Raw genomic sequence first — 21,221 nt, 5'->3', positions numbered from 1 at the left:
GTCTTGGTAGAAAATTACTTCACCTTCTGAGCTATCTCTCTGGCTCAGGGTTTTGGATCTGTGACTTGAATTGTATTCAGTGACTTTATAAATTTGTAAAATAATCCAAGAGACCAGTTAATAATACAAGAGACACACATTACTTGCCACCTAGCTTAGATAATAAGTTTCCAGAATCACCTCTGTGATCCCATCTTCAGCTTAGTTTCCTTCTCTCCCTTCTCTCTCTGTCTTTTCCCCACCCTCTCTCACTCTTTCCTTGTTTGAAGCAGGCTCATTAAGTAGCACAAACTGTCCTGGAATTTACTATGTAGCTGGCCTTGAACTCCCAAATCTCCTGCCTCTACCTTATTAGTGCTGGGATTACAGTTATGCGTCACCATGCCAGACACTTAGTTTTCTTTCTTTCTCTTTTCTTTTAAAGCCTGCTGGAAAAGGGAAAGAATAGAAATTAGTTCTGGAGCACTCAGAATGGCGATTCTGTAACCTGAAGCCAGGTACTATAGTGCACGTGTATCATAGCAGCATCCACAGCCAGGTGGAACAAGCCCTGTGTGTCCCAGCATGAGGCGACACCTTCCTGTGACTATGCCTGGCAAGCATGGAGGAACACCATGTGTACCAAGTACTGTCCAAGACACGACGGGCTGTGTGTGCTGTGTCTTAAAGCTGTTGCCCAGTGATCTGGTGGAAAGGAATCTGAAATGTGTTCTGGAAGCTTTAAGGTTCTGAGAAGGACAGTGAAGGACTTAGGGACACAAGTGGTGAAGCAGCTGTGCATCCATGACACTTGTGACTTTGCAAGAGAAAGGAGAGGATGTTGGGAGCAAGCAGCTGGCGATGTCAATGGTGTTGAAGAGGATTGCATTTCCTGGGCCAGCGCCCAAGATGCCAGCGTGAGAGACTTCTGGTAGGAGAGTGTTCTGTAGACAGGGGAGACTGCACTAGGCAGCTTTGCTGGCTGCATCAGAAGGCAAGTTTAAAGGTTGTCATTGCCACAGAGTTGACAGCTGTTTTTCTTTCTCAACATCTACTTGCTATTTCCATTTAATTCCCTCTCTGTTTTGAAGGGAAATTTTCTTAGGGTTCCTACCGCTGCAATAAAATACCATGACTAAGAGCAACTTGGGGAGGATAGGGTTTATTTCACTTACATTTCTACATCATAGTCAATCATCAAAGTAAATCAGAGTGGAAACTCAAGGCAGGAACTGAGTGGGAACCCAGGGGCAGGAACTGAAGCAGAGGCCATTAAGGAATACTACTTTTTTTTTTTTTTTTTAGTCTGTATCATTACTTTATTACTTACGTTACATATTCCAATGAATACATAGACTCTTTTTTTAAAAAGTAAGGCACATGAAAGGCCTTCTGTGCAAGTTCCATATTATTTTAAAATCCTATTAGCTAATAAAAGCATTTTCAACTACAGAATTAGAGACATCTAGAAAAGAACATGGTAGTTTGAGAGCAGAATCCTGAACCAATATTCGGTTTCACCTCATGGCACAATTAGTCAGCAAACCCAAGGTTTGTATTATAATAGTGTAGCTAGGGTGCCACTACAGAATTACTAACCAGCTTATTCACATATGTACATCCAGGTCCCCAAGTATTAATTATACAGCTTATAGGATGAACGGCCTCTAACTGTACTTGTGCCCTGTTTCATCACAGGGAAGGGATTTGGCATTTTCAGTCCTTTTTTGCATGCAGTGCTTGCTGTTCACAGGGCCTGGTTATACGATGCTGAAGACCATGGAGAGATACTGCTCATAAGACACCTGAATCCAGCTGTCCTGATCCGTGTCATAGCGTCTGAATATGTCTGTCAACCTCTGCAAGACGATGCAGCCCTGGATGAAGTCATCAAATTCGATCTGCCCTCGTCCTTGTCTGTCAAATTTTCGGATGAGGATGTCACAGAACTGGTCAGAGAGCCGGTAGCCTGAACCTGAGAGTGCTTGCTTGAGCTCGTTCTTGTCAATCATCCCAGAGATGTCCCGGTCATAGGCGAGAAAGACGTTCTGCCAGTCTGTGATGTACACGCCTGTAAATTCACTAAAGTTCACGCCAGCTTTGTTTTCTCGGTCAAATATAGAAACGATTGACCTAACAGTCACTGGATTAAACACAGAGTCCAAGTACCACTGGATTACGCATGCTGAAGCTCTTTGTCTGAAATCACTCCACTCCTGTCTTTATCAACCCGCTGGAAGACGTTCCACTGGAAGCTCTGGTCTGGCAGCGCAGCTCCAGCAGCAGGGCCAGGCCCGGGCGGTAGGAGTAGGCCGACATTGGCTGATGCACAGCGGTAACGCGAACCAGCTCCAAACGCAGTGCTTCTGCCTCCGTCCCGGGCAAGAGCAGGAGCCCAGCGAGGAATACTTCTTACTGGCTTGTTCCCCATGGTCTTATTCAGCCTGCTTTCTTATACTATCCAGGTGGTATTACCCACAGTGAGTTGGGCTCTCTCACATCAATCATCAATCAACAAAACGTCTCACTGGCTTGCCTACAGGTTAATCCTATGGAGATACTTTCTCAGTTAACATTTCTTCTTCCCAGATGACCCTAACTTATGTCAAGTTGACATAAGAACTAGCTAGCAAAGAAGCCATCCTTCTTCTTCTCGCAGAAATGTTGAAGTTATCGGGCATCCTTTGCTTCTAAGAGTGAGTTATCAACCCAGAGTCAGCCTATCAGAATCTCAGCAATTGGTTCAGAGCAGTCATAAGACCCAGTGAGGGTCATGAGATAAGATTTGTTTGCCTAATGTTGGGATGGTAGCCTGTGAGCTTGGAGCTGCTGAAGCAGGTTTTAATGAGACTTAGCAAGCAGAAGGTGGAGCCTAATGGTGGAGAGGGAGACATACATGGAAATATGTACACATGGAGCACTTGAGTTAGCCAGGCCCAAAGGTACTGAAGATAGGTCTGCTTCTTGGCTTTCCCAGTGATGTAAGCCTATTCTATATCACCTACCTACCTACCTACCTATTCTCTATTTATCATCTCTCAAGCACCTATCATCCATCAATCTAGCAATAGATCTATCATCTATTATTTATCTACCTACCATCTACCTCTGTTTATCATCAGTCATCTACATCTATCTTCTGTTATCTATTAATGAACTACCCACATCTATCTATCTATCTATCTATCTATCTATCTATCTATCTATCTATCATCTTTCCTCTATCAGTCAATCATCTATCTACCATCTAGCTATCTAGATATCCACAATATAATTATTATCTATCTTCTGATCATTTATATGGAATTACCATCTATCAGCCATTTAATTTATTTATTGGCTACCTGGCTACCTATATACCTACCATCTATCGTCATTGGTTCTTTCCTCCTATGTGGTTTAGTGTAGTTTCAGTTTGATGACTACCATATACACTGGCAGTTGAAGATAAAGTACAAAGTGTCTTTGTGATATAAAAGACAGAAACATGATTCTTGAGTGAACATAGAGATAACTGGCTTAGAGCTTTTTCTGTGGCCCTTGTGTCCACCTTCCTGTGCACAGAGGGGGCGTGGCATGGAGTGAATAAGCCAAGGTTTTCGGTTTATACTTATCCCTGCTGTGTGGAAAGGATTCAGACTGGGAAGAGGCAATGCAAAGCTATATGTTACAGAAAAGGTATGGATGTAACAGCAAGGGGAAATAGCACCGTATTATCTACAAAGAAAGACTAAGTGGTCTATTTATCAGCCTGGAGAGTTTTGGGGAGGGAGAATTAGGACAGCTACAGAACAAGACCCCATCCTCTGGCCAGAGCAGGAGAGCAGAGGATGCTTGCCTAATACATATCCCCAAAGACAAGGATGGGGAGAATTGCAGTTGCCTAGATTTAAGGTGGAATTCTTAAGGTGGAATTCTGTTTTGCTGAAGTTTATAACATACAAGAAGTTACTGATTTACTCTGTTAATGGTTTCTCAAAACAGAAGTAGCAAGAGAGGGATTTCTTCCCTTATCCCTATTTCTACCTCTCCTCCCTCCAGCTCTTCTCTTCCATTTCCCTCTCTCTATCTTTTCTTCCCTTCCCTTCTCTCCAATTTCCCTCTTAAATATAAAAGGAAGACACCCTTGTGTGGACAAAATGTAATGACAGAAAAACAACTGCTCACAAATCTATTTCTCAGAGGTGAGTGATTTGGTTTATATCATATGCCTGATGCTGGCTAAGTATCACACAAATAGGCTTCTTCACTTCCCACAGAAATTTTAGAGGCAAGGTGGAGTGTGATCTTCACTTTGGAGATGGGAGACTAAAGCTGAGCAAAGCTGAAAACTGAAGTCCTATGGTCATCCACACAGATTGGTGCCAGAACCAGCGTTTGAACTCAACGTGATGGGCTGGTGACCACTGGATTCATTCTGTATTTCCCTTCATGTACATAACATCTCCATTAAAGTTCGTACTTACAATTTCTTGACTGGCTTTCCTATTGCCCTTAATTTTATATGTGAACTCTCTTATTTTATTCAACATCCTGGTTATTTATTCATTCATTCTTGAGATTGAAGGTTTTGCAATTTTTGTCCAGGCTGGTCTTGAACTTGTAATTCTCCTGCTTCAGCCTCCCCAGTAGCTGGCATTACAGATGCACACCTCAGTGCCTGGCTTGAACTCTTACTTTTAAAGTTAAAATATTTATACATCTATCTTTCTGTTACTGTTACAAAGTAAATGCCTGTCTCAGGGTTTCTATTGCTGTGAAGAGACACCATGACCACAGCAACTCTTATAAAGGAAAAACAATTAATTGAGGTGGCTTACATTTTCAGGAGTTCAGTCCGTTATCATTTGCTTGCATTAGTCCCCACATCCTTAAGGCCCTACCACTTACTAATAACTCCACAGGCTAGCAGCCTAGCCTCTGACACACAGAGGGCTTATAGGGAATATTCCAGTTTCAAACTATACAAACATATACAAAGGAGAGAGCCAGCCTAATAGACTCCCAAGAACCAAGCCCACAACTTCAACAAATACCATCCAACATTGTTTCTTCATTTGCTTCCCACTACAATAGCTAGAGCACGTGGTCGATATCATGTCACTTTTGTCTGTGACTATTTCAGTGTGCAGTTTTAGAAACTCTGCAACACTACCAGATATCTGCTTAAGGCTCAAAATGGCCTCCTGCAAACGTTACTGTGAATGACATTCTGAATTTGACTCTGGAAGAGCTGATGAATGCTGTATGAGAGCCAGATACCCCAAATGACCTTGCTACTTCATGATGACCAGTAAGTCTGACTGGTCTGGAACTGGCTGGATTGGAATTCACAGAGATCCTCCTGTCACTGTCTCGCTAGTGCTGGGATTAAAAGCATGCACCATTTTGCTTGATGACCCTGATATTTTATTAGAGCTTGCAATAGCCAAAAGAAAAGATACACTCCAAAATTAGGAAGCCATATTTCCACAAGCTATGGAAAGGAAAAAAAAAGTTTGTAATTAGGATGACTCAATGTGGTGGCATTAGTCATGCTCAGCTATTGACATTTAAATGAATTACAATTCAATAAAATTTAAAACCATGTCCCACATGTGGCCAGTGGCTATCATATTGGACGGCGTTGACACAGGACATTCTATCAGCACAGGAAGTTGAGTAAGAAATGGTTGGCCTAGCAACTAAGAAGGCATTGTATTTGGAAAAGGTCAGGAGCATCCTAAGCAAGTTTTAGATCTCTGCATCTCTGATTGTGAATGGTGTTATGGGGTGGGAGTCTTGTCCTCTGAGCCTTCAGGAGGAGGGCAACAGCTGTACCACAAGTGTCCTGACTTTTCCAGGTGCCAGCAAGAAGTTTGCCTTGAACCAGGCATGGTGGTGCATTCTCTCCCTTGATTCCAGCACTCAGAGGCAGAGCCAGGTGTTCAGAACAAGTCCAGGATAGTCAGTGCTACATAAGAGAAACCCTGTCTCAAAACAAAATCAAAAACAACAATGAAAACGTTTTCTGTATCCTTCCCTGGTGGCACAGGCCTGTCATCCCAGCTACTATGGAGACTGAGCCAGGAAGATTCTAAATTCAAGGCCTGCCTGAGTTAGAGTAAAGCCTGGCTGACTTAGGGAGACCTTGTCTTGGTATTGCTCTGTGGTAGAGTTTGCCTGGCTTCAGTGATGCCTTAGCTTCAATTTTCAGTATCAAATTTTTTTTTGTCTTTAATTTTGTAACTCACTTCCTTTCCCCCAAAAACCCCACCTTCAGCCTTAGCAGTGGAAAAACTGAAGTTAGTCCAATTTTATAAATATCAGTCCTGTCTGGTCACTTCCAGTTCCAAAGTTTCATTTTGGGTAAACATTTCATGACATTCAGATATTTTTATCCACTGTCACTGTCTGGTGTGGGGGTGCAGGCTCAGAAGTTAAGTATTTAGCACAGTCCTTGTTCCTTTTTGACCTTCTCACTACCTCCCAACCCTTCAAGGCTGTTCCAGAGTCCCCTTGCATGAATGAAAAAGACCACTTCCTTTTCTATAAGGTCAGGTGTCACTACTTGACATCTCCCCTATATAGTCTGGCTGTGTATACTTGGTTTGCCTCATCCAGTTGGCATCCTGGATAACACTGTGCTGAGATTTGGTATTTGGTAAAAGTGACAGCCAGTGTGCCTCTGTCCAAGGTCATAAGACAGGTAGACCCCTCAAAGGCTGACAGCCAGGTCTTCAGAACTCTTATTTATCCAGCCTCCAGCAACTGTCCTCCTTACTCCCTCTAGACATGGCTCTTAAGGATCAGCCCACCCTCACCTAGGAGAGCGGGTTTCCCTATACAGAGGGATGAGCTGTGATGCTTTTGGTACCCAGGTATCCATAGTCACTCACAGAAGCTTCCAGCTGGTGGTTTGTGACTCCAGGAGAGGAGGTTCCTGTCCTTTCTTCCAGTGTCACTCTTCTACCTCACAGGTACCTCCTTTAGGGATCCATTGATCTTAGAAGGTAGGCCAGATTCCTCATATTTCATCAAATGAGGGGGTGGATAAAGTCATAATTTATAAGGAATCCAGTTCCCTCTCAAAAATGACTCTTGTCCTCTTTGTCTCTTCTTTCCTCTCTTGCTTCCTTCTGGCATCAGACTCAATAACCTGCTTGGATGGTTGTACTATATTGGTTATGAATTTTTGGAAAACATAATTGCCCCCAAACTTAGCATATTAAAATGACAATCTTATTATCTCAGTGTTTGTGGCAGTTTGAATAAGGATGTCCCTCACAGGCTCATATATTTGAATGTTTGGTCTCTAGATGATGGACTGTTTAGGAAGGATTAGAAAGTGGCCTTTTTGGAATAGGCATGTCACTTGGAGTAGGTTTTGATGTTTCAAAAGCCCATGCCAGGCCCAGTCTCTCCTTCTGCCTCCAACTCGTGGCTAAGATGTAAGCTCTCTGCTGCAGCTCTAGCAGCATGCCTGCCTGCTGCCATGCTCTCTGATATGATGGTCATGGACTGACACTCTGAACCTGTAAGCAAGGCCCCAGTTAAAAGTTTCCTTTCATGACTTGCCTTGGTCATGATGTCTCTTTATAGCAATGGGAAAGTAGCTAAGACAGTACCTGAGGATGTGGAATCCGGTGTGGCCTGGCTGGCTGGTTCTCCAAAAGGCTTCTAGCATGTGTAGTCATAATTTTAAGAATTTAAAATTTTTTAATCAACATTTAATTAAATAATTCAAAAAGACAAAACAATGCTTATTTTTTAAGTGCTGGGGATTGAAATGAGGGTTTGTTTGCTGAACAAACACTCTCACCCTGAGCTGCATCCCCAACCTACAGATTATTTATCACATTCAAGTAAGATGCAAGCTATCATAATTGGTTTAGGCATCTGAATAGTGCCAGTGTCTTAGAAGCTGCCCTCTTCCTCTCCCTCAAAACTACTAGGCTGCAAACTGTGGTATCATGCTCTTGAATTTTCTGTAGTGTGCCAATAAATCCATGGAATAGGTCTTCTTATACAACATGTTGTCTAGCTGTGTGGAGATTTCCCATATGAAGATAAAATTGAGTTGTACATCTGGCTTTTCTTTCAAACTGCCTCCCCACCATTCTACCTATGTGAGAGTCATCCTTACAGGAGGGTGTGGCCCCAATATGCATGTGGATACTGGAAAATTTTAGGGCTCTTGCAATTATGAACAATGTTGCTGTGGCACATTCTAGGTGCTGGTAAAACTAGGGATAGGTGGACTTCCAAGACAATGGTTAATCATTGGTAGAGGATGTGGTTTGACAACCTGCTTTCTAAATTTTATTTTTAATTATATGTAGCTGTGTGTGTGTTCTCTTGTGTACAGTTGCCCTTAGAGGACAGAAGAGGAGGGTGTTAGATCCCCTGGAGCTGGAGCTACAGGTGGTTGTGAGTCTACCCATGCGGTCTTGAGAACTGAACTCAGATCCTCTGCAAGAGCAGCAACCACCATCTCTTTAGCCTTGTCCATCTGGTTTATGTTTTATTTTATTCTATTTTAATTACTTTTTTTGGAAACAGTCTTAGGCAATTCAAGCTAAAAACAACAACCCTGTAGCCAACATCCCTGAACTTAAAAAATTAATATGTTCTTTTTTTTTTTTTTTTTTGGTTTTTCGAGACAGGGTTTCTCTGTGGTTTTGGAGGCTGCTCTGGAAGTAGCTCTTGTAGACCAGGCTGGCTTCAAACTCACAGAGATCCGCTTGCCTCTGCCTCCTGAGTGCTTGGATTAAAGGCTTGCACCACCATCGCCCAGCAAAAAAAATAATAATATGTTCTTTCTTTAAGATATTTCCCATTTCATTTTATATGTATGGGTGTTTTGTCTGCATGTGGGTTTGTGTACCATTTGTGTGTAGTGAATGTGGAGGCCAGAAGAGAGCGTTGGATCTCCTGGGACTTGAGATACAGATAATTGTGAGCTGTTATGTGCATGCCGGGGATTACAGTCAGTGCTTTTGACTGCTGACCATCTCCCAAGCCCTGACCCTGAACTTTTGATCTTCCTACTTCCATTCTCTGAGTGCTGTGATCTTGAGACACATGGTTCATGTGGTTCTTGGAATCAAACTCCAGATCTTATGTATGTTAGGCAAGCATTATTCCAGTTAAGCTATGTCCCCAGCCCTCAATATCTCTATCTCTATCTCTATCTCTATCTCTATCTCTATCTCTATCTCTATCTCTATCTATATCTATATCTATATCTATATCAAGCAATTCTATTGGTCAACAATATTTGGATGTCCTGCATCAGAGTATACATCTTGTAATGGAATTCTAGTCTAAGGGAGTGTGCACCCACAAATATGCACCTGCAGACATAGTGAAAGCTGTCAAATTTTTTCCCATAAGGAATGCACAAGAGTTCTAATTTTTCCACTTTCCCACCAATATATGGTATCTTTTGCTTCTATTATTTTGAAGCAGACTTGGTTCTACCCACTGTGAGAGCATTATGAATTTTAATCTCATTGTTCTGTTTCTTCACGATCATTCTTTATGGCCTTTGGAATGCTACTTTTATTAATCCCAGTCTGTTGCCTTTCGTGTGCATCTGTTTTTGCCTAATGATGTAATGTTTCAGAAGTCCATGCCTTCTTGTACCCTACAGTGGGTGCAATAAGTGTGTCCTGGCATCTTCCTTCCTACTGAGCTGGCAATGGACACTTTTGGTCTAGGTTTAAGCATCATTTGCTTTTTTCTTCTTGTACTTTCAAGTGGATTTCATGTTGACTGTATTTTCTTAATGTATTCCTGAACAACATATGGCCTTATACTTGTCAGTGGGTTAGAAGGCAAACTGTTTTGTGCTCTTATGGAGTGAGTAAGGCTTTGTCTCATTTCTTCTTGGTCAACAGCTGCAGTAAAGTGTGAAAAACCTGGATCCTGGCACATTTTCTGGTCCACTTTCTTGACCAGCCCAGGCCCTGGCTCTCTTTCTGGAGTAGTTCAGGCCCTGGTTTACTTCCTTAACTAAAGCAAGTTCTGTCTTCCTTTTGCTTCCTCCAGTCAAGATCACAGGCTTTGGGGAGGGGTCAGCTTAACTGATTGACACCAGTCCTGCCTGCATTGATGGAATGTCAGGGAAAATAGGGCCCTTGGTGGGGGGGGGTGGAAGACAGATAATAATAGAATCTGAGGATTAACTGCACAGAATGAGTTTAGAATTGTGTCTGCCAGATGGCAAACATTTAAAAATGGCCCCTCCATTGTTATTGTTTTGTTATTGGCATATTATCAGTTAGACCATGTGTTTGCCATGAATGTGTTCTATTATGCCCCTTCATTATTAATAGGGGTTTTTATCTGTTTTACTTACTTCCTTACCCTCAGTGCCTCAAATGGGGCACTATGTATGGGAAACTCTCAAGAATATTTGTTGAATGTAAGAATTTTTGAGACTGTGGAGAGGCTGTAGGACGAGTCCCTAACCAATTCAGAATGTGCCATTTTGAGTCAGACTTTGCACTGTTATTTATAACAGTGAACAATTTAAGTCAACCTGCACATCAAACATCAGCAATAAGGTCAACAAATCACACTTAATCCTATGCTGCAGGCTCTGCTGCTATTGCAAACTGAATTGTGGAATACTTTCAACAGAAAGGAGTTACAGAACAGTCTGCCCCTGCAATATGATCTCCCATAAAAAGTGTACGTATAGAAAAACACTGACTGGGCTGGAGTTCAGCTCAGACAACAGAGTGCTTGCTAAGCACGCACCAAGAAGCCCTAGGTTTAATCACCATCACCTTGTAAACCAGGCAAGGAGGTGTGTGCCTGTAACCCTGGTGGTGGAGGCAGGAGGGTCAGACATTCAGGATCTTCTTCAGCTATGTATCCAGGCCAGGATGGACCAGTCTTCTTTGCTATAAGCAATACAACTATTCTGACCAGGTTTGAGCAGCAATGAACTCCATTTAGAAGTGGGCAACATACATTGTCAAGGGCCTGGAGTACTGATATTAGCAACAACATAACCAGTAACCACACCCCAAATCCTACCACCAAACACATTCAGCATCCCCTGTAAACGAAGGCTGCAACAGCCACTCTGCCATCCCAGGAGCACACTTTGATCACCAGGATAGTTGCTCTGTCTGAAGCATAGGTTTCCACCCAGGATTTCAAATATCATGTGAGAACATGTCAGGCTTGTGGATATGAATGCCTCATCCAGAATCAATGGCATCGGACTTTTGGAAGTGGTACTTAGGAAACTGCTTAAATTAAGATACAACGATGGGTCTTATGGGCACTAAGATTTGAAGTCTCTGGTCAGAGCCTAGAGTAATATATTTGGATTGGCAGATCCTTGGTCATGTGCATATCCTTGTAGCAGGAAAGGCTGGAAAGTGAGTGCCAGAAATGTCTTATTCTGTTTTCTATTGCTGAAATGGGCTATCACAGAATGTGTAATTTATAAGGCTTGGATGTTTGAGACCAGGTGGCTGTATCTGGCAAGGTCCTTTGTGCTAGAGGGGACTCTTTAATGACTTGGGCATCAGATAGAAGAAGATGTGTTCTATTAATAGGTCCACCATCTCCTCCTCTTATAAAGCCATGGTCCCCTTGGATTAAGGCCTCGGCCTTATGGCCTCCTTAACCTTAATTACTTCCCAAAGGTCCCACCTGCAAATACTGCAGTTGGATTTAGTTTCTACATTCTTAATGTCTCACAGTGGGGATTAAATTCCCATGTATGTTCAGATGAGGACATGCAAACCACAGCAAGTAATGATCAGTTTCCATAGTGACAGCTGCCTCTATTTTGGATGAAGTTTTTGGGAAGGGGTTCTCAAAATGAAGGAACCAGAGTTAGACACTGATATGCACAAAGGAATGACTAGAGTCTACAATCTACTCCAGTATTTGGAGCAATTCAGGAAACAAGAATGGGGCATTTCCATTGTGTCTAAGATAATGATGGTGAAGGCAACATTACTTGAAAATATTTTCCTCTGATCCTTGCCAAGAACAAATTTTCAAACAGAAAAACATACAATAAGGTTGGGTGCCATGGGGCACACCTGTTCTCCCAGCACTCAGTAGGTGATTGGTGAGAACCACCTCAAAAAACCAAACAAAATAAAGATGTCAAATTATTTTAAAAGTAAATTGTAAACAAGAATGTTAGGAGAGATATTTTATTTAAATCAATTCAATTACTTCTTCTAAGTTGACTAATTAAAAGGATAAAACTTAAAATATTTAAGGGCAAACAAGAAGGAGGCAGTAAGAGATTCTATAAATCAAGCAAAAGAGCTTACACTGGGGGCTGGAGCTCTAGTCTAGCAGTTAAGAGCTCTTGTTGCTTTCCAAACCTGAGTTCAGTTCCCAGCCCTTATGTCAGGTGGGCTCCAGGTCTAGGGGATCTACTGCCCCCTCCTGGCTACTGAGGGTACCCACATAAGTGTATGCATACACATAAATAAAACTGAAGATAAATATTTGGAAAAAGCTTAAATTATAAAGTAAAAATCTGTCAAATGTGTAATATCAAATTTTAAATAGTGAATTTAAATAAAATTTTAATTAAAATATTTTAAATATTTACTATTTTAAAAAAAAGCACCATGATAAAGAGCTGGAGAGATGGCTCAGCGATTAACAGCACTGGTGGACTGTCATGGAGAGCAAGAGAGTCACATGAAATTGATGTATGTGCCTTATGGTTCAGAAGTCACACTCTGTGCCTATCTTCCAGGAATCCCTGACTATGTGCATAAGAAACTTGGGAAGATTTATTTCCATGCTCTCTGTGGAAATCTTTCTTCCAGCATGGTATTTTAAAGTGGAATCTTACAAAGCTGTTAAAATGAATGGATTTGACTATATGCACCAAGATGGACACTCCCCCAAACCAACAATAATGAGAAAGTCATGATGACACACTTATACTTGTGCAAAATTTTCATTGCAAAACCCAGTGATGTATACTATTATTATATTTTCATCACCATCATCATCATCATTGTTGTCGTCGTCATCATCATCTTTGGTTCTTTTTAGGCAGGGTCTTGCCATATAGTTCAGATTGTTTTCAAATTCACAATCCTCCTGCCTCAGCTTTCCAAATGCTAACATTACAGGTGTGTACTTCTAAGATCAGCTGTGCTGTGTATTATTTATGAATGCAGTCAAGTGTACCAAAATTATAACACACAAAGGAATTTTTCTTTGAAGGTGAAGGGAGGTAGGAGTTGGACTTCAGCTCTACTGAGACATCTTATGTCCTTAAAAATAATAACACAATTATGATAGCTCTTGCCATTTGTTTCATCAGGGTAGGGGTACAGTATTTAACTACTAGCACAATGTAGGTATCGACCAGTCAGTATTGTTGGCTGTTGTAGGAGTTAAGTACAATGGCAGGCATTACCTCATTAGCTATTGGATGTGGGCAGGACTGAAGGTCCTTAAAAAGGGATGGTGGAGTTGTAGTATGTCACCAGAGATGGGAGATGGGTTTGCAGATGGCAATCACTCAGGTGGAGGATGTGCCTAGCAGACTTGGCTTTGTTCTGCTCAACTCTGTTCTGTTCTGTTTATAACTCACATGAACATGTGACAGTGTAACTGGCCAGAGTCAAAGATGGTAGAATGTTTAATTACATAGGTGGCTAAACCATAAATGTAAAAATTTCACCAGGTGCAATGGGGGACCAGAGCCAAGTAGATAAGATAAAGTCTCCTATTTAGTTTCCAAGCAGTTGCTGTGGCTCAGTGGCAGAGTGCTTGCCTAGCATACTCAAGACTCTGGGTTCAGTCTCTAGCATTGGGGAGAAAAGAAAAACCCCAGCTTTAAAACCAATTATAGGAGAGGGACAGCTGGCTGTATAAAATGTCATTAGAAAATTCTGGTAATCTTAGACCTTTTATAACCTTATGCTAGAACTGAAATTTGATTTCTGAAGATAATTTGTTAATACATAGTTAAAGGCTACATTAAAAAAAAACATTTGTTTTGAAACAGAGTCTTTTCATATAACCCAGGCTGGCCTTGAACTCAAAATTCTCCAGCTTCAACTGAAGTGTTAGGATTACAGGTGTACACTAACTGCAGCTAACTCGAAAGCAAATATTTGGATCCGTAAATTCTATACATAGGTTATTAAGAAACTGTCAAGCAAGTATGTGGTATGTACAGATACATGTGTAGAATGGTTATCAAGTTATTGTTTGTAATGGCAAAAACCCAAATGATATTTTAAAAAATCTGCTAATAACCAAGATGTACATCCAGAGAATACTAATTAACTATATGCATTGGAATATTATACTGCCAGTAGAAAAATCAATATAACTAAGAAAATAAAATAGTCTGGATTTTACAAATGTATGTTCACAGCAATTATCACTTCAAGGTTGGGTGTCACAGTTTTTATTTATCTTTTTAATTTATGTTTTCCAATTTTCTACAAAGATTATATATTGCTTATTATCATTATGCTACTTCTAGAGAAGTAGCATTGAGATTTTACAAATTAGTTTCCATTAATAATAATAGTAAGATCCAGCATGTGAAGGAATGATCATTTATTCAAATATGAGATTGGAGACTTGAATTATCCATGGGTTTCTACGTGTGCATCTTGTGTTGGGGCAGTGGTCACATTTTAATGTTCTGGAGCAGGACACTAAGATGTTGATGAACTTGGAAACTATGTTTGTAAAGAACTCTTGGGAAGTCAGGGCTATTTATTTCTTTTAAAGGCAACCAGTGGAAAATATGTTTCACTCAGTGTCTGAATGGCTATAAAACAGAATGTTAATGTCACCCCAGAAAACAGCCTCAGGACACAGTGGTGAAAATGGAATGAGGGAGAGCTCCTTTGGATAAGAGAAGTTCCTGATAATTAGTGACAGTATCCCTGTCACCATTGTGAACTAAACAGATTCCAGTGTGTACATGCATGAAAAATATTGGAGGGTTTTGGATGCCTCATAGAGGTAAGTCAGGGGACCTGGGAATGGAAAATGACAGAACAAGAGATGTCTAGGAGTCTAGGCAGTAGGAACCACTCAGGAAGATGGAGATGTTGGACTCATCTGGTCCTACCTGCTTTTAAAGGTATCTCTCCATCAAGAATCTAAAGATTGTAGAACATACTGAAGGCTCTGGCTTGGGTAAGGGGAAACATGCCAACTTTACCATGGTAGGAGGGAAGAGGAGGAGTAATAGAGCAAATGCATGAATTCTGGGTCCAGAGACAGCAAATGGCATTGTATCAATATCTTGTTCTCTGGAGCCAAGCTTTGCTTTCATCACTGAAGGATGAAGCAAGACCTTAGTGACTGATGATGGACAACTGAGTCTCTGACTGCTTTGAGGAGCAGCTTACATGGGACTTGTGTCTTGAGGGAGGGAGCATATTGACTAAGTGACTTCTGGGTTACTAAGGACCACAGAATTTTCTCCCTCCGAGGCACACTAGAGTGTCCTGTGGATAGTGGTGTCAATGTTCATCTAAGAGCACCAAGAATGTATTTTCAAAGCTCTCTAGTGCCTACTCTGGCATGGTACCCATGAGCCAGGAAAAGTTTTCATGAACCAATGCATGTTAACTCTACCTCTTCTTGGTGCTTAGTCATGTCTCTGGGGTCCATAGGTTCCTGAAGCCCAAAAGGTGGTTACCATGTGTTAATGTTGATTGCCACCTTGATTGGGTTGAGAAATACCTGGGAGATTAGTAAATAGCATGTCTGAGTGTGTTTGTGGTGGGGTTTCCAGAGTCAATCAAATTATTAAGGTTCTGATGTGATGAACTATTTTACCCATGGATAGATTCAAAATTCAAATAAATTCTTGGCAAGTGGTAGAACTTCCTGCCTAATTGGAGGAGGTAGGTCACTAGAGCTGTGACTTTGGGGACTATATCTTACCCTGCCCCCTTTCTGTTGCTTCTTTCTCCTTACTTGTCATGATGTGCACACCTAACTATGTGTTCCTGCCACCTCGTTTTAATCCCAGAAAAACGGATCCCAGTGACTATGGACAAAGCCTCCGAAACAGTGAGCCAAAGAAATCCTTCTTCCTTCAAGTAGTTCTCAAAGGATTTTTTTTTTTTCATGGCGGTGTAACAGTAACTAGTATACTATGTAAATGATTCATTCAGTCTCTGTGTTCTCCACTTCTGCTTCTGAATTGTCACTGCTTCTCCCTCACTATCATGTTTATTTATCAGACATCATTAGTTAGGATAAAACCTGGTTGGAAAGGAAGAAACTGCTACTAATTGCCAATAACAGTGGGCATTGGGGTTAGTACTTTGGCAGTTAGAATCCCAGTCATAAACCTAGAAAACAACTGACGATGATTAAATCAGTTAAAAAAAAATCTCTGTGTGAAGGGGTAGTGTGTAGATTTTTCAGAAAGTTTGGGTACTTAGGTAAACTGATCAAGTAGGAACAAAATGGTGTTTTGTAGTCAATGAGCAGCATAAATCAGTCCACAGAACTTGTTGTGGCCTATTTCATTAAATCCAGAGACCAAGAGTGTACACCACTGACTCCTTTGTCCTGGACACTGGAATTTGATGCAATGACTAAGACTACCATGGCCCCTGAAACTTCAGTAGGGCTCCTAAAAGTATCCTTGCCACCCTTCCTACCCCAGTTAGCTTCCTCATCCTTATTCACAGCCTGAGCACATGCATATCTTATTGACTGAATCCAGGCAACTGCCATGCCTCAGCTTCCAGGGAGAAGGGAGGAGTACCCGGAGTCTACCACTTCTCTACAAGAGGACTCTGTCATGCGGGTAGCCCCAACACAGCTGCATTCTGTTCATTCACTCGGCACATCCAGTTCTGCCCGTTACCCTGTGAGTGGGTATTTCTCCCATTTGATAGGTATTATTTCTCCTGTAGTTAGGTTCAGCTGATTGAAGTAATTGAACTGAGATCAGACAATAGTGACTGAACTGTGGTAAGGACCCCAGGCTTCCTTATAATTCTACAATACCCCTTCTACACCAGATACTTTCCTTAGCCTTTTCCATAACAACCTCCAAGTTAGCCATCATGCCTGTCTCATTAATGAGGAGACCAAACCCATTGAGTGTCTCAGCCTGTAAGTGATGAGGGCCAGGTGGCATGACACCAGAGTCAGATCATCCCACATTCTCTTTACTGACTCTGAGAAAGGTTGATGGTGGGTGGATTCCTTTCTCGTGTTTTCAGTCTTTGTCAGGTAGACCTTGGAACTATGCCAAATGACCACTCCAGCACTCTTCTCCAGCAGAGAGACACTCATCACCCTGTCACCCAAGATTTAAAACTTAGAGTACCACCCTCTTTTGAAACCACGCCTGGCTTCTCCTCTATGGGGCATGACATTCAAGATGACTCTTAAATCCCCTCCTTCTTCATGTCTGCAAACACATCTTAGGCCTGGATACTATTACTCTATGCCAATAAATCTTCAGAATCTTCTCAAATGGTCTTCTGTGTCCAGCCTGCTTGAGACAAGACAAGCACCTGTATCTTATCACAGGGTATTGTGACCCAATGAGATATGATGGCTTGAAGGAGATGCTTTGGAATTTGTCTGTGTTTAGGTGTGCCACTAGAACTGCCATCATGACACCACTCAAGAATAATGCCAACAAGTGTTTGCAGAGTTTGCAGAGCGAGACATGGAAGGCTCATAGGCTTCTGAGGGACCAGTGATGCTGTACCAGAGCCTGCCTCCCTAAGCTCCCACTTCATGGAGATCATACTTGTCCTCCTCATTGAAGCCAATTGTTTTTTTTCATTTGTAGACAGGGTTTTTTTTAATGTATCACTGACTGTCCTTGAACTCAGTGTGATCCATTGGCTTCAGTGCCCCAAGTGCTGGGACACAATGCTCACCCCCAAACCAACCTTAGTGGGTTGCAGCTATTTGAAGGAAAGCAACGGCCTTGGTAGCCATTTAGCTGAAACGCAAATCTAATAATTTTTCTCCTCTGTGGTTTTGCAGTCACTGGAACCAAGGTCACAGTCCTTCACATGGTTCAGAGAGCTCTTGATACCCTGTGTTCATGGACCAGGCCCAAATGCCCAGTATTGACTGTCTGTTTCCCCCACTTGGTACCTTAAGTTGCTGTCAAAAAACCCTACTTCATTTTCCCTACACAGCCAGCACATCCATGCAGTTTCTTTTGTAACATATTTTTATCCTTTCTCCATCTGCTATACTTCTATTCATCTCTCAAGCTCTACTCAAGTGACAGTATTCCAGTGAATTTTTTCTGTCCCTTGCAGGCAGAATCAAAGAATGCCTCAGTACTTCTGAACATCATATGTCTGTATTGTGTTGCCTCTGCAGCACCAGGTACAATCACAAGTGCCTATGCCTCTGTCTTGTTGCTAAAACATGGGCTCCCTGAACACAGGGATTAAATGCACACTCTCCTTGTAGCTCCTCTGCCTTGTAGGGGACGTAAAGATCTTGTAAGTACTAATAAGTTAATCACTGAATATATCCTTATTTGGGTTGTAGGTAACTTATGGCTAGTGACTGTACTCTTACTAAAATAAAGTGATGTTATTAATAATAATGACAACATATTGAGGACTTTGCTGTTGGTGAGGCTCTTTCATATCCACAACCTTTACTCTACTCCTAGAATGCCAATATTATCCTCATGTCACATATGAAGACTGTGCATCTAATCAATGTGGTACATTTGCTGAGTGCCTAAAATTTGCATACTATTAGGTAAGACACCAGCTGTGGAGGGAGGTTGCAAAGGACTGAAAACCAGTCTCTCATCTCACAAAGTTTGCAATTTACTTGGAGAGAGAAGAAATACTGCAGAATATTTCAATCACAAGAGACGAGAGCAATGCAACATGATTGAGGAGACGCAGAAGGCAGCAATTTATTATACCATAAAAAAGGGACATAAAGAGTAAAAATTAAAGTGGAATATAGCACGGCTGTCTCGAAGGGGTCCAGGGAGGACCTCTGAAAGAGAGTTCATGTGGATTTTAGGGATCTGTGGGAGAAAGGCATTCCTTGTGAAAAACAGACTTAAAAAGTAAGAAGTGGCCAGGTATGGTGGCACATGCCTTCAATCCAGCATTCAGGAGGCAGAGGCAGGTCAATGTCTATATGTTGCAGTCCAGTCTGGTCTACATAATGAGTTCAAGGCCAGCCAAGACTACATATGAAATCCCATCTCAAAAACAAAATAAAACAGAAAAGAAGTAAAGAATGCATTATGTCTAGGCAAAGAAGAAGACAGAATAGAGAAACCTCCAAAGAATGAATAAATATTTGTTACATGGATGGGTGGCCTGATAGAAGGATAGTTGGATATGTGGATGGACAGGTATGGGTTTATGAGAAAACATATGGATAAATTACTGTTTTGTTATAAGGATACTTGGCTGCCTGGATAGGTGAATGGAAAGGCAGAGGGGTGGGAAAATGAATGGATGAATGGGTGGATGGATAGATGAATAGTGGGTAGGTGGGTTGGTAGATTGGTGAGTAGGTAGATGGACAAATGGATAGATGGATAGACAGACAGACAGGGACATAGGTAGATGAGTAGGCAGGTGGTTAGGTGAGTAGATGGAAATAGCCTCAGCTTGCAGAGGCCAGAATTAATTTACCAAGATTGTTTCCAAACACAGCAAGCATGATGATGAAGAATATTCTCTTCACAGAACAACTTAATTTAACTTGTCTACATGAAAGACAAGCATGTGGGAATGAAAAATTATGTGTTGAAGTAAAATATCTAAATGTGGTCAATACTATAAGGATAGGCCTGGGCTTTGGATATAATCAGACCAGTGTTGCCTTTTGACATTTTTTTTTGTGGGTTTGTTTTCCCACAAACACATGGGCAGAGACACAGAGAATTTTGTTTGGGTTTTTTTTTCCTCTTTTCCTTTTTACTATGTGATGCCAAACTTATGTTTTGACTAGAGTGTCACTTTCCAACTTCCTATGTGTGGGAGAGCAGAGCCCCATGAATTGGCTTAACTGAGACATTTTGACTCATGATGACAGTGGGAGAGGCAGTTATATAAGAGCAGGACAGAGTTCAGCTGCTTAGGGCAAAGGATGGGCTTGGCTGGAAAGTGCACTCACTGTACTCCAGACACAACATGTCCAAGGTCAATGTTCTCCCGTGATGACCAAGAAGGGAACTTGCTTTGAATCTCTAACAGCAGAAGAAACGGAAGTATTCTCGTGATGGTCCCCGCTTCTGCCTTACTGCATAAGAATATGTGCCACCTTCCTTCCTGGTACTGATTGTCTAGCTGTGCACAGAGCCTGGAGTCACAGGCTGAGCCTTTATGCCTTCCCTACAGCAGCGGGGCTTTCCAGCCTTGGTTTTCCCCAAATTGGCCCAGCTTGGATCCAGGACACATTGTTTAGGCTCAGTTTGAAGTGTTCTATTTTTTTTCTTTTCTTTTCTTTCCTTTTTTTTTTTCCTTTTTAGATTTTCCAGTCTCAGATGGCTTGAACAACCTTCAGCCTTATGTCATGTGTAGTTGCAAGCTTTTCTGCCAGACACTGTTTGTCTCTACAAGACATTGTTGACCCATTTCTTTCTCCTTACAGTCTCTGACTATGGGAGACTGAAATGAAAGTACAGGATTTCCCAGCCGCCTTTGCACTAGATGTAGTCATGTCATTTGAGTGAGGCCAATGAGAAAGAGGGGAAGCCTATTAGGGGCTTCTAGGCAAACTTTTCTTTCTTGTATAGAAGACAGGTTGAGATGTTACCTGTGCTGGTAAGTAAATCTTAATTGTCAACTTGATGAGATCAAGAGTCACCTGGGAGATATTATCTTGCACAGGTTAATTAAAATGAGAAGACCTGCCCATTGTGGGTGGCATCATTCCCTTGGATGAGAGGCTGGATTGTGAGTGAGCCAGTGCACACAAGCATTAGTGGTTCTCTGCCTCCTTCCTTCAGAGATACAATGTAACCAGCCACCTTAAATTCCTGCTACCTTCTTGTTCCTGCTTGAATTCCCCTCCTTTCTCCCCACCAAACTCCTTGGTCTGAGAGTTTTTGCTTGTTTGAGTGTCTCAATCTGTTTTCTTTGTCTAGTAACAAAACACTGCAAGTTGTAAAGATGAGATATGCTGACTCCCAGTCCTAGTGGCTGGAAAGTCTAAAGAGCTCAGCCCCAGTGTCTGGTGAGGCACTGAGCTAGTCAGCTATCTGGGACAAAATGCCTGAGGTTGCCAACTGAAGGGGAAAA

The 21,221-nt window shown here is 41.7% G+C and overlaps 1 pseudogene; it reads right to left on the bottom strand.

Annotated features, from left to right (window-relative positions):
* Positions 1-1,651: 1,651 nt before the first annotated feature.
* On the bottom strand, positions 1,652-2,298 carry LOC100766367 (annotated as a pseudogene).
* Between the last annotated feature and the right edge of the window lie 18,923 nt (positions 2,299-21,221).

Source organism: Cricetulus griseus, chromosome 7, assembly GCF_003668045.3.
Source record: "Cricetulus griseus strain 17A/GY chromosome 7, alternate assembly CriGri-PICRH-1.0, whole genome shotgun sequence".
In the NCBI taxonomy this organism is placed as follows: domain Eukaryota; kingdom Metazoa; phylum Chordata; class Mammalia; order Rodentia; family Cricetidae; genus Cricetulus; species Cricetulus griseus.
This window is presented reverse-complemented; position numbering and strand designations above follow the sequence as displayed.